Source organism: Muntiacus reevesi, chromosome 3, assembly GCF_963930625.1.
Source record: "Muntiacus reevesi chromosome 3, mMunRee1.1, whole genome shotgun sequence".
NCBI lineage: Eukaryota > Metazoa > Chordata > Mammalia > Artiodactyla > Cervidae > Muntiacus > Muntiacus reevesi.
This window is the reverse complement of record NC_089251.1, coordinates 270,260,168-270,277,627: the sequence shown is the minus strand read 5'-3', so window position 1 is coordinate 270,277,627 and position 17,460 is coordinate 270,260,168. Positions and strand designations below refer to the sequence as shown.

The 17,460-nt window shown below is 42.2% G+C and overlaps 1 long non-coding RNA gene and 1 other non-coding gene across 2 annotated transcripts; both read left to right on the top strand.

Moving 5' to 3' along the window:
* Positions 1-2,845: 2,845 nt before the first annotated feature.
* LOC136163559 (uncharacterized) lies at positions 2,846-15,834 on the top strand. Its single transcript, XR_010662269.1, has 3 exons — positions 2,846-3,168; positions 4,670-4,837; positions 15,607-15,834. It is a non-coding gene; the product is annotated as an uncharacterized lncRNA (long non-coding RNA).
* LOC136165595 (U6 spliceosomal RNA) lies at positions 15,644-15,750 on the top strand. Its single transcript, XR_010662603.1, has one exon. It is a non-coding gene; the product is annotated as a U6 spliceosomal RNA (small nuclear RNA).
* Positions 15,835-17,460: the final 1,626 nt, after the last annotated feature.

Sequence of the window (17,460 nt, the reverse complement as noted above, 5' to 3'; positions counted from 1 at the left end):
TTGATTCCAGAATTTATTCCAAGAAGGAGTCCTACTACAGTGGTGGTAGAAGATCGAAGAATCTTTTGAAGTATGTATTCCCACCTACTATGTGGTTTGCTTAGGGACTAACTGGGTTTGATCGACAGGTGTATGCCATCATGAGTTAATGATATTAAAAAATCTGAATGCCTTCATGTAAAGGCTGAATGGCCCTGGATACAGGATAGCGGCCCTATCCTTTCTCGTAGTTTCCCCGAGCTATCCCGTTTGGAGAGAAATGATGGTGTATAATTTTGATGAGCAAATGGGATAAGTGATTGATGTGAAGAGGCTGTCACTCTTTGCCAGAGAACTGTCTTTGATGTCTAAAGTATTACTTGGGACCTAGATGAAAGAGTCATAAAATAACAAGCCTAACCAAGGGGATGCAGCTAGCATTTAGGAAATGCACCCATTTTTCTGTACCTCCTCTTTTCCTTTGATCAAACGTGTACACATTATTAATAAAAAGAAATACAAATTTTAAAAAGACATGAAGAGGGAATGGTAAAATGAACCCTGCCATAGTCCAAAAGAAAAAAAAAAATCACAGCAATTTCACATCAGGCCCTTTGTTGAGATCCTATACAAGAACAGCAGTATGATTGGGATTCTTAAATGGCAGTGGCTGAAATGTCTAATAAAAGCCTGCTAATGACACAGAATCAAATCACCAAACAAACCCATCTCAAAATCCAGTTTCTCTCGAAGGGAAGGGCATCAACTTTATGGTTGGCACTGTCTCTTAATGTAGGACCTTAGGCAAGTTACTTAATCTCTCTCAAGTTTGCTATGTATGAAACTAAGGATAACTACCTAGCAAGGCTGTAGTGACAATTAAGCCAAACGCAGGACACATGTAACAGGTGCTTCACTAAATCGAAGCCTTCCACCTCCCAGCCCTGCAATTATGCAAAATACAATCTTTGCACACTACCCGTCACCTACTCTTCGTCTCATTCTCTTCCTCTCTCTCTCTCTCTGCCAAAGTTCTTATTTATAGTCTAGCAGAGGGTATATAAACAGGAGATGACTTGCATTTATTTTTAAAAACCAGTGTAAAACAATGTAGTATACCACTGACTACTTAAGTGCTGACAAACTCGACATTCCTAAAAACAGCAAACACATATTGAGTGATCATTCATGCCAGGCATGGTGCTAGGCAAGAAGTATTCACTAGTAAGAGAAACAAATTCCCTCCCTGGTGGAGTTCAGTTTAGTGAACTGAATGGTGAAGAAGCAATGAATATATAATTGAAAAATATGTTCAGTGCCCATAAAGAAATGATCAGGTGCAATGATGGAGACTAATGAAAGGGCAGGTGGGATACTTAGTTTAGGAAGGATGGCCTTTCTGAGGTGACATTTAAACTGAAACCTGAAAGATGAGAAGCTAGATGTGTAAAGAACAAGAGCAAGTGTCTTCAAGACAGTGGAATCAGCATGTCCAGCGAGGCAGTCAGGAGATAAAAGTGTTTGAGGAGGAGTTCTGGCAGTGTCAGCAAGATGGAGGGTCTGCCATGAGGTAAAAATCCAGTTCTTACCATGGCCTCAATGTCCCACCTAAACTGCCTCTGACCCCACCCCGCCCCCCCACATATCCTCCCCAGGTGTCCACATCACCTAGTCTTTCTGTCCTTTATGTGCTGGTCTCACTCCCACCTCAAGAATGAGAGGTTTGCTGCATTTGCTGTTCTTCTGTCTAGAATGCTCTGCCTGGATGACTCTCATAGCTTCTGGCCCCCGTGGTCAGTCAGGCCTCAGATCAAGTGTCATCTCTGGAGAGAGATCGCTAATTACCACCCCTCACCCAACATTAACTTTTGGTGTTTTTTTCCTCTTCCCATCCCTCACCACTATCAAACGTTATTTCGCTGATTGTTTGAAGTTTGTTTTTTTGTTTGTTTGTTTTATACTCTCCCCTAAAATAAAAGTCTCATGAGTTTATTTTCCTTATTGCTATAACCTAGAAGCATATCTAGAATATAAATGAAACTCAAATATTACTTGTTGAATTTACAATGAATGAAATAAAGCTCAAAGAGGTAAGGCGAGGTATTAGAAAAAAACTAACCAAATTGTGTGAGAGTAAGGACTTCCTGGAAGAGGTATGTTTTCAGTTATTAAAATCAAAGGGGCAAGAGAGCGAAGGTGGCGTGCAGGTAACAAACAAGAATTGTGGAAATCACTCGTTCATCCCCGTCCTTTTTCACTAGATTAGGAACACCTTTAGCACTGGACGGAGAAGGCGATGGCACCCCACTCCAATACTCTCATCTGGAAAATCCCATGGACGGAGGAACCTGGCGGGCTGCATTCCACGGGGTTGGTAAGAGTCGGACATGACTGAGCGAGTTCACTTTCAGTTTCATGCATTGGAGAAGGAAATGGCAACCCACTCCAGTGTTCTTTCGTGGAGTATCCCAGGGATCAGGGAGCCTGGTGAGCTGCCATCTATGGGGTGGTACAGAGTCGGACACATCTGAAGCGATTTAGCAGCAGTGGCAGTTAGCGCTGAATCCGCGTTTTACTAATCTTTCACCAGCGCCTGTCCCGGGACCTGGCACACAGATAGGGTTTTACACAATGACTGACTGTGAGGTGCGCAGAAGGGTCTATTAACTCGGCTGCGGTGCAGTTTGTGGCTGGCCACTAAGCTTGGCAGCACCCGTGCGAGGGAGCAGACGGCTTTGCGGAAGACGGCCTCGGCGGGTGGGGGTGGGGGGTGGGGTGGGAAGCGCCCCCCGCGCCTGCGCGTTATGGCGGGGAGCCGGCAGCGTCGGCGCGCGCCTGCGCAGTGCGGTCTTTCCCGCCTCCGACAAGATGGCGGCGGCCGAGTAGCGCGGGGGCGGGTTGTGGCCGCAGGAAGCCCGGCCGCTGCAGCGGGCCGAGGCGGGATGCTGTTCCCAGGGAGCGCCGTTGGCCACCGGTGAGGAAGGTCAAGCACAGAGCTGCCTTCCCGAGCCCCCCGGCGCCCCCTACGTACACCCCCGTCTGCTCGAGTGCGGTCGCCGCTTTGCCTACTTCGCTACCGCCCTGTGCTGTCGGGCCCGGAGCTCCGGCGGCGGCAGGGGCTGTGTCCGGCAGGAGAGGAAGCGCCCGGGCTGCGTCCGTGCTTCTGTCCGCGGGGCGAGCGTCTGGCAGGTGGGTGAAGCTGCAAGCTTCGGTGTCTCCTCTTGGGGCAAAGCTTTCTCGGCTTTGCCCCGCCGTGGCTCAGACCCTGGTGGTGTTCAGCCGGAGTCCACCGCTGCTTTGTCTCCACGTCCCGCCCCCTCTCCGCGCCCCGCTCCAGGCCTCCGGCTGGCCCCTGACTTTGCGTGCCCTCCATTCCCACGCAGGGGCCGGGGGTCGCAGCGCCGGCCGCCCTCCGCAACCTTTCCTGCCTCCTGCTGAAGCGTCAGCCCTTGCAAGCGGTCCCTCCTTTGCGTTAGGTGGGTGGGTCGTCTGCCTGTTTTAGTCACCTCCCCATCTTCCTGGTCTCGACCTTTTGCTTCCTTGAGAAGTCTTTTTAACTGTCTGGAAAGCTTTCCCAGGCTTATAGACTTACAGAGAAAAGCTTGCTATCCAGACGCCAGTGGATTTTGTTCATCTTGTCGGGGGGATCCAGCCCCCAGGAGACTTTGATGGTTTTGAGGAATGGTGCCAGTGACGGCAAGTGATTCTTCATCTAAATTAATCCTTTTCTGATTACAGCGAGTCTTTGGTCTCTAACCTTTTTTTGGAGGGGGGGGGGCGGACGGAGGGACATATGTATACTAGATCCAGGGAAAGAATTGAGAAGTGGTCCTGGTTTTAAAAGAAGGCTTTGTGAGGGTAAGAAATGTAATAGCCCAAGAAAGGATAAGCGATTTTAGTGATTCTTTTATTCACTGTTAGGCTAAATCGTCCGTTGAAGCTTCACAATCTTGTGTTGTCCAAGCCCTTTGTTTTATTTGGAAAGGACTGAAATGGAGAAAACGCTTTTTAAACTTGAAACTTCTCAAATTTCTTGGGTTCTCAATTGTTATTAGTACTACTTGGCAATCTTTCTTGTACTTGATATTTTCTGCAAAATTTAGGTTGTGCCAGTGTCATTTCTTCTTCATTTATTACTAGGGCAAGAGTAGTCAGAATTAATGGTGTAAAAAGTGCAAACTGAAGGAGGGATGTGGTAGTGGAGGTTGCCATGTCTGATTTTTCCCAATTTTTTCCTGTAATTGGATAATGTGTCAAGAGCAGCAGAATGGTGAAAAATGAAGCTATGAGTATAAATGGTAGTGTATCCACTGAGATTGCAATGGGTGGAGCTTTTAAAATTAAATTGAGTGATATCCTTTTTTTGAAGCCATGCTAGGTGCTCTCCAGAGTTTCTAAAGCACAGACTGTTGTTGCCTTATTGGAAATTTATGCTAAAAGTCTTTTAACAGGTGGGTTACAATTGGCCTGACAGATTTAACTTTTTGTTCTACCTCCTGACACACATCTGCCTTAACCTTTATTGTAGACTTTTAGCCTCTTGATGAATTTCTTAAATTTGGAGATAGAATTGTTCATTTTAAAAGGAGAGGAGATATTTTAAGTGTTTGATTCCTGTACGGGCAGATTCATTCACTTGTTTGTTGCTGTGCTATGCTAAGTCGCTTCAGTCACGTCCATCTCCTTGCAGTCTCCACAGGACAGCCAGACTCCTCTGTCCATGAGACTTCTCCAGGCACGAATATTGGAGCAGGTTGCCATTTCCTCCTCCACAGGACCTTCCCGACCTAGGGATCAGAGCCACATCTCTTCTGTCTCCTGCGTTGGCAGGTGGGTTCTTTACCACTAGCGCCACCAGGTAAGCCTGTTTGTTTCCTGCACCCGAGGACTGCGTGTTTTTACAGGCACTTGTCTCTCAATTCTGTGCTTTTAGCTGACGGGGTAGTGCTCAGCCCTAGGCAGTAGCTCATTGCCTGAGGCATTGTGTCAAGACCTGTCTGACCACAAACAAGCACTCTTCCACACTTATGGAACCCGTTTTCTCTCTCTCTTTCTTCCCCTCTTCCTGTCTTTAGGAACCCTCCCGTCTTTGTGTCTATTCATTCAATTCTTTAGCCTACTGCTCTTTTCATTTGCCTCCCCTAGTCACCAGGATCCCATGGTCATCAGTTTTTACCAGCCCATCATTGATACCTTAGAATACTTAACTTTATGTCAATTTATCTTTCTAGTGCCCAGTTCTGAACAGGCCTAATCACTATCTTGATCCCTGAAGGATACAAGAGACAGTTGTGTGAGGATTTTGGATTGTTTTCATACCAGTTAGTGTTCTGTTATCCTCCAGATCTATAATGTCGATTGTGAGGGGTTTTTTTTGGTCTTACTTCATGAAAGTGTTTATAGCAAATAACTTGATCTTTTCCTTTCCTGAGAAAAATCTCAAGCATCTGAGGTATAATCTTTTCTATCCTGATATCATTTCTTTATTTACTCTTCTCTGAAAAGAAGGAATTGTCCTTCCTTTTCTTCAAGAGCAACCTTCTCCAGATGTGTCCATGATCATCCCTCTTTATCTTTCTTTCTCAGTAATTATCCATGATCACTCCTTTTTAAGTTTTGCCCTCTCTAGCCTCCATGCATGCTTAAATATACCTTTGCCAGGGCTGCCAAACACCGTGCTGTGTGCCGTGCAGCTCACAGAAGCCAGTCTGAATTTTGAGCCTGCTGTGCCACTGTATTTTTATTCTTTAATCCTAGGAGCCTGGTGTAGTTGTTGTTCAGTCGCTCAGTTGTGTCCAACTCTTTGCAACACCAAGAACTGCAGCATGGCAGGCTCCTCTGTCCTCCATTACCTCCTGGGGTTTGCTCAAATTTATGTTCATTGAGTCGGTGACACTACCTAGCCATCTCATCCTCTACCACCTCCTTCTCCTTTTGGCTTCAGTCTTTCCTAGCATCAGGGTCTTTTCCAGTGAGTTGGCTTTTCGCATCAGGTGGCCAAAGTATTGGCGCTTCAGCTTCAGCATCAGTGCTTCCAGTGAATATTCAGGGTTGATTTCCTTTAGGATTGGTTGATCTTCTTGCAGTCCCAGGACGCTTAAGAGCCTTCCCCAGCACCACAATTCTCAATTCTTTGACACTCAGTCTTTATGGTCCAACTCTCACATCCATACATGACCACTGGAAAAACCATAGCCTCGACTCGACGGACCTTTGTCGGCAAAGTGATGTCTCTGCTTTTTAGTATGTTGTTGAGGTTTGTCATAGCATTTCTTCCAAGGAGCAAGCATCTTTTAATTCCATGGCTGCAGTCACCATCCACAGTGATTTTGGAGCCCCAAAAAATAAAGGTCTGACACTGTTTCCACTGTTTCCCCATCTATTTCCCATGAAGTGATGGGACCAGATGCCATGATCTTAGTTTTCTGAATGCTGAGTTTCAAGCCAACTTTGTCATGCTCTTCTTTAACCCTTATCAAAAGGCTCGTTAGTTTCTCTTCACTTTCTGCCCTTAGAGTGATATCATCTTCATATCTGAGGTTATTGATATTTCTCCCAGCAGTCTTGATTCCAGCTTGTGCTTCATCCAACCCAGTGTTTCTCATGATGTACTCTGCATAGAAGTTAAATAAGCAGGGTGACAAGATACAGCTTTATTATAACTCTTTCCCAGTCAGTTGTTCAATGTCCGATTCTAACTTGCTTCTTGACCTGCATACAGGTTTCTCAGGAGGCAGGTAAGGTGGTCTGGTACTGGTGTTTCTTTAAGAATTTTCCACAGTTTGTTACGATCCACACATTCAAAGGCTTTAGCGCAGTCAATGAAGCAGAAGCAGACGTTTTTCTGGAATTCTGTTGCTTTCTCTATAATCGAACAAATGTTGGCAGTTTGCTCCCTGGTTCCTCTGCATTTTCAAAACCTAGCTTGTACATCTGAAAGTTCTAGGTTCACATTCTTTTGAAGCCTAGCTTGAAGGATTTTGAGCGTAACCTTTTTAGCATGTGAAATGAGTGCCATTGTATGGTAGTTTGAACATTCTTTGACATTACCTTTCTTTGGGATTGAAATGAAAACTGTGACCTTTTTCAGTCTTGTAGCCACTACTGAGTTTTCCAAATTTGTTGACATATTGAGTGCAACACTTTAACAGCATCATCCTTTAGAATTTCAAATAGCTCAACTGGGATTCCGTCACCTCCACTAGCTTTGTTGGTAGTAATGTTCCCTAAGGCCCCCTTGACTTCACGCTCCAGGATGTCTGGCTCTGGGTGAGTGACCACAGTGACTGGTGTACTGTTCTCTGTGTATTCGTGCCACCTCTTCTTGATATCTTCTCCTTCTATTAGGTGTGTACCATTTCTGTCCTTTATGGTGTCCATCCTTGCATGAAATGTTCCCTTGATGCCTCCAGTTTTCTTGAAGAGATCTCTAGTCTTTCCCATTGTGTTGTTTTCTTTGCATTGTTCACTTAAGAAGGGTTTCTTATCTCTTCTTGGTATTCTCTGGATCTCTGCACTCAGTTGAGTATATCTTTCCCTTTCTCCCTTGCCTTTCACTTCTCTCCTTTCCTCAGCTCTTTCTAATGTCTCCTCAGACAATCACTTAAGCTTCTTGCATTTCTTTTTCTTGGACTAGTTTGGTCACTGCCTCCTATACAATGTTACGAACCTCTTTCCAGTGATGAACCTCGTATATAAACTCATATAAAACATATGAATCTCTTTCAATAAACTCATATATGAACCTCTTTCAGTTTTACGAATCTGGTAGACACTTTCTCTACCAGATCTCATCTCGAATCCATTTGTCACCTCCACTGTATAATCATACGGGATTTAATTTAGGTCGTATCTAAATGACCTAGTCGTTTTCCCTACGTTCTTCACTTTAAACCTGAATTTTGCTATTAGGAGCTCACGACCTGAGCCACAGACAGCTCCAGGTCTTCTTTTTGCTGTCTGTGTAGAGCTTTTCCATCTTCAGCTGCAAAGAACATAATCTGATTTTGGTATTGACCATCTGGTGATGTCCGTGTGTATAGCTGTCTCTTGGTTGTTGGAAAAGGGTGTTTGCTATGACCAGCGTGTTCTTTTGACAAAACTCTGTTAGCCTTTGCCCTGCTTTTGCCCTCCAAGGCAAAACTTGCCTATTATTCTGGGTGTCTCTTGGCTTCCTATTTTGTATTCCAATCCCCTGTGATGAAAAGGACATCCTTTTTTTTTTTTTTTGGTGTTTGTTCTAGAAGGTGTAGTTCGAGAACTACAGCAGTTCTACTTCACAGAACTGTTCAGCTTCAGCTTCTTTGGCATTAGTGGTTGGGGCAGAGACTTAAGATAACACTGATATTGAACAGTTTGCCTTGGAAATGAACTTAGATTATTTTTTTTTTTTCCTGAGATTGCACCCAAGTACTGCATTTAGAACTCTTGTTGACTTTTAAGGGCTACTTCCTTTCTCCTAAGGGATTCTAGGCCACAGTAGTAGACATAACAGTCATCTGAATTAAATTCGCCCATTCTCATCCATATTAGTTCAGTGATTCCTAAGATGTTCATTCTTGCCATCTGCTTCACCACATCCGATTTGCCTTGATTCACGGACCTGCCGTTCCAGGTTCCCATGCAAAAAAAGAGCAATAGCTCTTTACAGCGTCGGACTTGACTTTAACCATCAGACACATCCACATAACTGAGCGTCATATCCGCTTTGGTCCAGCCACTTCATTCTTTCTGGAACTAACGACTGCCCTCCACTCTTCCCCAGGAGCATATTGGACACCTTTTGATTGTGGTGCTCATCTTCGGTGTCTTATTTTTCTGCCTCATGCTGTTCGTGGGGTTCTCGCAGCAGGACTGCTGGAGTGGTTTGCCGTTCCCTCCTCCAGTGGGCCACGTTTTGTCAGAACTCTTCACCAGGACCCGTCTGTCTTGGCTGGCCCGCACGGCATGGCCCATGGCTTCACTGAGTTACACAAGCCCCTTCACCACAACGAGTCTGTGATCCATGAAGGGGTATAGTAGGAAGGACATTTACTTTTAAGCTTCAAAGATCTGATTTTGAAGTCTACTGAAACCAGTTACTGTCTGTGTGGCTGTGGGCAACTTACTACTCAGGCTGTGTTCTTTGTCTGTAAAGTAGAATGTTATACGAGGAAGACATGGCAACCCAATGCAGTATTCTTGTTGGAGAGTCAGCATAGACAGAGGAGCTTGGTGGGCTGTAGTCCATGGGGTCACAAAGAGTCGGACAAGACTGAGCGACTAAGGACACCACAGAATGTTATCCTTACCTCACAGAGTTGTAATCGACGGAGTTTAACACACGTTACATGTCTTTCCAAGGGTTTGGTGCATTATGGAGTTCTTAAAAGTGTAAATTATTCTTTCCTTTGCACTCTGACTTCCCTTACCATCGCAGCACCGAAATTGGTTTTTAAAAAGTCATCTTGATGATCTAATTACCAAAGCTAACGGCCTTATCTCAATCATCCAGGTTTTCTTAGACCACTTCTGAAATATACTCCATAGGAATGAAATGATCTGATTTCTTGTTTCTTGGCTTTATAGTTCCTGATTCTCTTACGTCTGAAAGTTTCTTTACATTCCCTGCAGTGTCTCGATTTTGCTCTTTCCCCTAAACATAGCTGTTTCCTGTATCAGTTAGGATGCAAATAGGATTTAAAAACAGAAGAAGTGTATTAGCTCAGGTAATTGGCAAAGGCATAGGTAGGATTAGTTTAAAGGGCAATTTGTGCATAAGCTTGGCTTTGCTCAGTCCTCAGTCCTCAGTCAGCACAGAGGTTCTGTGTTTCCGTTTCCTCTAAACTGCCCTCCCATTTGGGTTCCTGCTCAGACTGGCTTCCCCTCTAGATTGAATCCAAGTGCTTTCCATCTTTATCTGTAGTGTGGCGACCTTTGTGCTCAGGTTTATCCTTTCATAGTTGCATGTTTCTCTTTCTGCTCCAGGCATCACATTCTGACACAACCACCAAAGACGGGAGGAAGTTTGCCCTCTCATCTCTTGATGAAGCAAGTAAACCTTTTACAGAAAGCCTGTATCAGATTTCATTTTGGCCTTATTACTTATGCCCTAGTTGCAAGGGGACTAGAAAAACCAATATCTAGCATTTCAGTCTAGGAAGAAATTAAATGAATGGCTACAGGGAAGATAACCAACATTGTCAGTGACATATATTGATAATATTGTATGGAGAAGTAAGCTTAAATGAATGAGAATTTTCAGATAGTAGTGGCATTCTTAAAGCACTGCTTATCTCAAGAGCAGGTATAAGCTGTGCTTAGGACTGAATCAGTCATTTAGATAGTCATGAATGACTAATTAAAATGGATTACTATATAAAATTAGTATATTTGAGTGGTATATCCCAGTTCTTTTAAGGTTGTTGTTAAGAACATTTACGCGTGCACTGTGAGGAATGGATACAGGTAGCAACTAACAGGGAATAGACCTGTGGTTCTTCTTGAAGATGAGTGGTGTTTGGAAATCTGTGGGTCTGGTAGAGACGAGATATACCAAGTGTCCTGTGATGTTTGCCCGCAAAACAAGAATTGTCCCTTCCAGAATACCAATAGTGCCCCTGTACACTGAAAAAACAAATGCTTTGGTTTTTTCCAAAGAATTCGCTGAGATTCCTCTGTATACTTATATTGCAAGTGACAGAAAACCAAATTCAGACTGGCTACACAGTAAAGGGCATGATTAGGTCTTGTCCTTGAACTTCATCTGGGGCTTCATCCAGTCTGAAATCATCAAGGACTTGGCTTAGTTTCTCTGGTCCTGCTCTGGCATTCCTCTTGTTTTGGTTTCGCTCTCAAGCGAGCTTATCTCATGGTAGCAAATTACTGTAGCACTTTCAGACTTAATACTCTCATTTCATATGTAAAGTAAAATGAAGCATATCTTTTGTTATTTGGTTTTGCAAGTGTTTGTTGAATGTCATCACTGTTGAAACTTCCCTGAACACCTGCCCCTAAAAGTGGATTACTTCCTCTGTTATGTTACAACTTCACAGAACTCTGTTGCATGCCATGTTCTATGGTTATTATGCTCATATGTCTCATGCATTAACTTGCCTTAATTGTCTGTGTGTTCTTAATGTGTAGAATACTCTCTGACTTAGTGGTACACAGTAACCATTTATGGATGAATGAGAGGAAGGAAGGATATGGAAAGGGGCAGAGAAACATAAGAAGTCCCCATTCCTTCCTGTTACTGAACCCTGAATTGTGAACGTTGTACTCCTACCACCAAAGTATGTGTGTCATGCTCTTGTGATTGAGAATGAATTCATTTGAAAGCTTTACTGAATTCTAGTAGTGTTCCATCATTATTTTCTCAGCAAAACTAAAACCAGTTACCATCTTTTGTTCTTTCAACAAGTATTTTTGAAAGCCTGCTATTGGCAGTCATGTGACACAATGGTAAACAAAGTAGAGCTGTGCTTCCTGAGCTTAAATATCAGCGAGGGGCATAGACATTATTCATGTGTGCACACTCAGTCGCACACACACGTCAGGGAGCTCACAGGTTTTGAAGCAGAATAAGATAGATTCAGGGGATTAAAAAGTAACAGGATACTGTAATACTTCAGGTAGTTTGGTGAGAAAAGGCTTTTTGAGAAGCCCTTTTCTGAGTGAAGTGGATTAAGCCATGGAACTATCTGGAAGGAAATGTTCGGGTAGAGCAAGCAGCAGCTTCTAACGTGGAAATGTCCTTGGCATGTTGGAAGAGCAGCATGTGGGAGGCCGTGGCTGAAGCGGGGGTGGGGGGTGTGTGGCAGGGCAGGTCAGAGGGTAGGTGTGGGCAGGGTAGACCAAGGGGAGTTCTGAAGGTCATTTAAGGACTTGATTTTATTAGCTAGAAAGTCTGGAGAAGGCAATGGCACCCCACTCCATTACTCTTGCCTGGAAGATCCCATGGATGGAGGAGCCTGGTGGGCTGCAGTCCCTGGGGTCGTGAAGAGTCAGACACGACTGAGCGACTGCTCTTTCACTTTTCACTTTTGTGCTTTGGAGAAGGAAATGGTAACCCACTCCAGTGTTCTTGCCTGGAGAATCCCAGGGATGGGGGAGCCTGGTGGGCTGCCGTCTATGGGGTTGCACAGAGTTGGACACGACTGAAGCGACTTAGCAGCAGCAGCAGCTAGCTAGAAAGTCACTCAGTCGTGTCTGACCTTTGTGACCCCATGGACTGTACCAGGTCTCCCACATTGCAGGCGGATTCTTTATCAGCTGAGCCACAGGGAAGCCTCAAGGGAACTTCCCTGGTGGCTCAGATGGTAAAAGCATCTTCTTGCAATGCAGGAGACCCGGCTTTGATCCCTGGGTGGGGAAGATCCTCTGGAGAAAGAAACAGCAACTCTCTCCAGTACTCGTGCCTGGAAAATTCCGTGGATGGAGGAGCCTCGTAGGCTACAGTCCATGGGGTCGCAAAGAGCTGGACACAGCTGAGTGGCTTCACTTTCACTTTTTTTTTTTTTTTTTTTTTTTTTTTTTTTTTTTTTTTTTTTTTTTTTTTCTTCTTTTTTTCATTTTTTTTTTTTTCTTCTTTTTTTTTTCATTTTTTTTTTTTTCACTTTCACTTTTCACTTTCTAGCCAGAAAATTGGAGATGATATATCTTTGGAAATCTAATTATTATTTTTAAGTTATATTATTTTAAGTACTAATTATGATTAAAGTTCTCTCTGTGCTAAGTAACTAGCATATGATAGACTTAACACAATTTAAATGTTAAATAATTTATCTGAATAAAATGGTACTGAGATAAAAGTTGAAATTTTAAAGTTACCCTTTGAAGGAACTTCTTAAAATATTTAGGATACTTTACTTAGGTTTGTGATTATTTTCTTCAGCTCTTATGTACCCCATTACTAAAGTTTTCTGTAGTCATTAAAGAAAATTCAGGAAATGCAGAAGTACAGATGACATTCATAAGCTCAACATATGAAGAAAACCAGTTGAGTTTTCGTCTCTCCCAACCCTTCCCTCCCGCTTTCAGTACCCTCTGTCCCTCTCTTCTTCCCTCTGTCTTTCACTTTCTTCTTTGTGCCTATGACTTTTTCCCCCTGTTACAGTGTAAACATGTGTATATGTCTAATTTTTTAAAAATTAGGTTATATTCATTTCTTGGAATATTTGATAAATCTTATTTTTATTGACTGTATAATCCCATTGTAAAAATTATTTTTCTTAATTGTTTCCTGGAGTTGGTTATTTAGTTTAGGTTTTCTATTTTATCATCATGTGGGCAGTGAATGTCTTAACACATGGATTTTTTTCTCTTTGTCTTTTTCCTTAGAATGGAATGATTGGCACTGGAGTAATGTAATGGAATAAGGTTTCATCTTAGACATTGTTAAGGTTCATGATACATGTTGCCACATTGTACCATGTCTTGTAAGCCCAATAAATGTTAACTGGTTTGAAAGTAACGGTAGCTGGGTGGTGGTGGGGAGGTGAGGACCTACGGAGTTGCCAAGCTTGAGTGATAGGCTAGGTTAGCCTTTTATTTCCAAATATTTCTTTCTTTTTTATCTTTAATATATATTTCAAGGTGTATATAAAAGCACCATGGAGAACTTTACATGTTACTGCAAACACACAAACACACATGAACTTATTGCTCAGGTCAAGACGCACAGCGCTGCCGCCACCCCAGAGCTCCTGCCCTTCTGGTTCCCGGTCTCCAAGAGGAAGCTTTCAGCATTTCCCTCCAGGCCTGTTTGCTCAAGTTCGTTTTGTTTTGTTTCTGTGAAACCCTTCATCATGTTTAAAGAAGTTCCCTTCTGTACCGGTTTACTAAGAATTTTGTGTTTTGTTCTGTTTGTTTGAATTTAATGCTTTTTTTGTTGTTGTTGCAGCTTTTCATTACTGTATGACTTTTCTCCTTCACTATGTTAATATATTGAATTACATATTATTTAAAATCTTAAACCTAACCTGATTTCTGAGGTAAACCTAATTTGGTTTTACAGTATTACTCTTTTTATGTATTTCTGGATTCAGTTTGATATTCTGTTAATAGTTTTGTATCAGTGAGGTGGCCTATATTGTCCTTGTCAGGATTTGAAATCAGCGGTTATCTCATACTAGCCTTATAAAATGAGCTGACCCTCATTTTCTATTCTGAAAAAGTTTAAGTAGGACTGAATTGTTCCATTAAATTTCTGTGAGAATCTGGCCGAGAAGCCATCTGGGCTGGTAATTTTCTTTGTGGAAAGATTTTTAATTACTCCTTTGATTTTTAATTTTTAACCTTCTCAGATTTTCTGTTGATTATTTTGGTAGTTTTCCCCCTAAGAAGTTGTCCTTTTCATCTAAACTTTTTAAATTTACTAGCATAAAATTATTTATAATAAATATTAGTATCCGTTTAATGGTTGCAGTAAAGAATTATCTTACTGTATCTGTTATAGGCTAAAACTACCTTCTGTTTTTCCTCATTCAGTCTCCCTGGGAATTTAGTAGTCATTCAAAGGAACCAAATTTTGAATCTTGCTGATTCCTTTTCTTTTTATTATATATTTGTTCTCTATTGCATTGATTTCCACTCTTTATTTCCTTCCTTCTACTTTTTGGGATTTACTTTTTTGTTCTTTTGCTAACTTCTTGTAGATCACTACTTTTCAGCATTTCTCCCTTTTAAATATATGCATTTAAGGCTGAGCATTTCCCTCTAAGTACTGTTTCAGCTAGCAACATTACTCAAATTTTAATATATAGTACTTTTATAATTCACTTTAAAATGGTTTCTAATTTTCACTGGTATCTACTTTAACACTTGGATAATTTGAATGTATTATATTTCTCGATTTCTGAACACATGGAGATTTTCTAGTTGTTTTCAAATGTCTTTTATTTCTAACAACATAAGGTATGTCATCAGAGAACGCTTAACAACATAGCAATGTCATCAGAGAACAATCTCAGTGTTTCAAAGGTCTGTGATTTCAGACCTTTAACATTTGAGATCTGCACTGTGGCCCCAGTATATTATTTTTTCCCTATAGCTATTGAATGTGGTGTTCTAATATATTTACATTGGATCTTGCTGGTTAATTCCGTATTTCAAATCTTCAGGGTCATAAGTGACCTTTTGTTTGCTTGTATCAATTACACAGACAAGAGTGTATTAAAATATCCCATTTACCACTGTAGATATTTCCCCTTGTATTCTCTCAGCTTTTGCTTTATTTATTTGAGACATTGCTAGTAGATGAACATATATATATACACTGTGCTTGGTTGCTCAGTCATGTCTGACGCTTTGCAACCCTTTAGACTGTAGCCCTCCGAACTCCCCTGTCCTTGTGATTTTTTAGGCAAGAATACTGGAGTGGGTTGCCATTTCCTTCTCCAGGGGATCTTCTCGACCCAGGGATTGAACCCACATCTCCTGTGTCTCATGCGTTGCCAGCAGATTCTTCCCCTGCTGAGCCATCAGGGAAGCCTAGTATTTGGATAGAAATGTGTAATAGTTATATCTGCTTAGTGACTTACTGTTACGAAGTATTCCACTTTTATTCTGAAAGTGCTTTTTGCATGAAGGTCTAGTTTGTCTGGGATTGATATAACAACACCAGTTTTCTTTTTATTGTTTTCTAAGGCTGATCTACATACGTGGTTTTAAAAAATCATATTCTGTGCTCGCTTCGGCAGCACATATACTAAAATTGGAACGATACAGAGAAGATTAGCATGGCCCCTGCGCAAGGATGACACGCAAATTCGTGAAGCGTTCCATATTTTTAACGGACCACCAGCCCAGGTGGGATGCATGAATCAGGTGCTCTTGCCTGGTGCACTGGGAGGACCCTGAGGAGTCGGGTGGGGAGGGAGGTGGGAGGGGGGATCGGGATGGGGAATACGTGTAACTATATGGTTGATTCATGTCAATGTATGACAAAACCCACTGAAATGTTGTAAAGTGATTGGCCTCCAACTAATAAAATAATATTTTAAAAAAAAATAAAAAAAAAATAAAAAAATCATATTCTGCTTTTATGTTATCAAAGCCTGATTGTTTCTTGTCGTATCATCTTGGGTGTTTCTAGCATTGTAACATGTAACTTGCTTCAAATGTAGGCACTAATAAGATACTGAGATAATGTCTTACTTGGTTGAATTTAAAAAGTAATGAGCATGATTTTGAATAAGTACTGAAGTTGTTTTAGGTTTCTCTTATTTTAAACATTAAAAAATGTAGTTTTGTCAGGAAGAGACTTAAAGATTTATATTCTTGAGCAGATATTACCGGCGTGCAGTATACATATCAAAACCTGCAAGAGAAAACGAAATGAAAATAAATATGCTGTCCCTGTCTCTTCCCTGGTGGCTTAGACGGAAAAGAACCTGCCTGCGATGCAGGAGACCCTGCTTCAGTTCCTGGGTTGGGAAGACACCCTGGAAAAGGAATGGCAACCCACTCCAGTATTCTTGTCTGGAGAATTTCCTGCACAGAGGAGTCTGGTGGGCTATAGTCCATGGGGGTCACAGAATCAGACACAACTGAACGACTCACACTTTGACTTTTCATCCCTGTCTCTCTTAGTTACACATGTCCCCTTCACAGAAGCAATCACTGTGTGATTAACACAGGTAACAGTGTAATCACTGTGACCAGTTTCTTGATTAGCTTTTCACACTGTAGTCCACAGAAACCCAAATTTTGCAAATTCAGCTTGTTAGGTGGGCAAATATATACACTACTGTGGTAAACTCTAATTTGTGTCTTCATCACAAGGTAGCATTCTAGAACATGCATTTTAAATCATAATGATAACTCTCATTCAAGCTCCAGAACAGTTTTTTTTTTTACTTCAAAAGTTACAAAGCAGATACTGGAAGAGGATAAACAGCTTTCTGCTTCAGTCTGATTAGCCAGTCTTTCAGTTTCGAAATCCTACTGGTTTGGGCTTTAACAGAAGTGGTCCCGTGGTTAAGATAATTGGGGAAATTCTGACAAGGATGGCTCATTTGCTAGTTATTCAAGGGGGTGGTTAGGAGGAATTTCTGTTATGGATTACAGTAAGGTGAAAGAATCTGTGTATTTTGCTTATTCTCTGTCTACATGAGCAACAAGTGCTGAGTAGGGCTAGAGGATCGGCTTCCGGGGTCATTCACTCACTCATCTGGCTGGCAAGTTGGTAGTCATTGTAAGGACACTCAGGTAACCTTATGGAAAGGCCATCCTGGGACCCAAATGTTGACCTTTCCATAAGGTTACCTGAGTGGCCTGAGTGTCCTGATAACCCAGAGGCTGGCTCCACAGTAAGCAATCCAAGGGACCAGGGTAGAAGCCACAGTGTCTTACAGTGACGTAGCCTCAGAAGTCACACGCTTCTGCAATGTTTTATTGGTCACTCATGTGTGCTTAGTCATGTTCAATTCTTTGTGACCCTGTGAACAGTAGCCCAGCAGGCTCCTTTGCTCTTGGGATTCTCCAGGCAAGAATACTGGA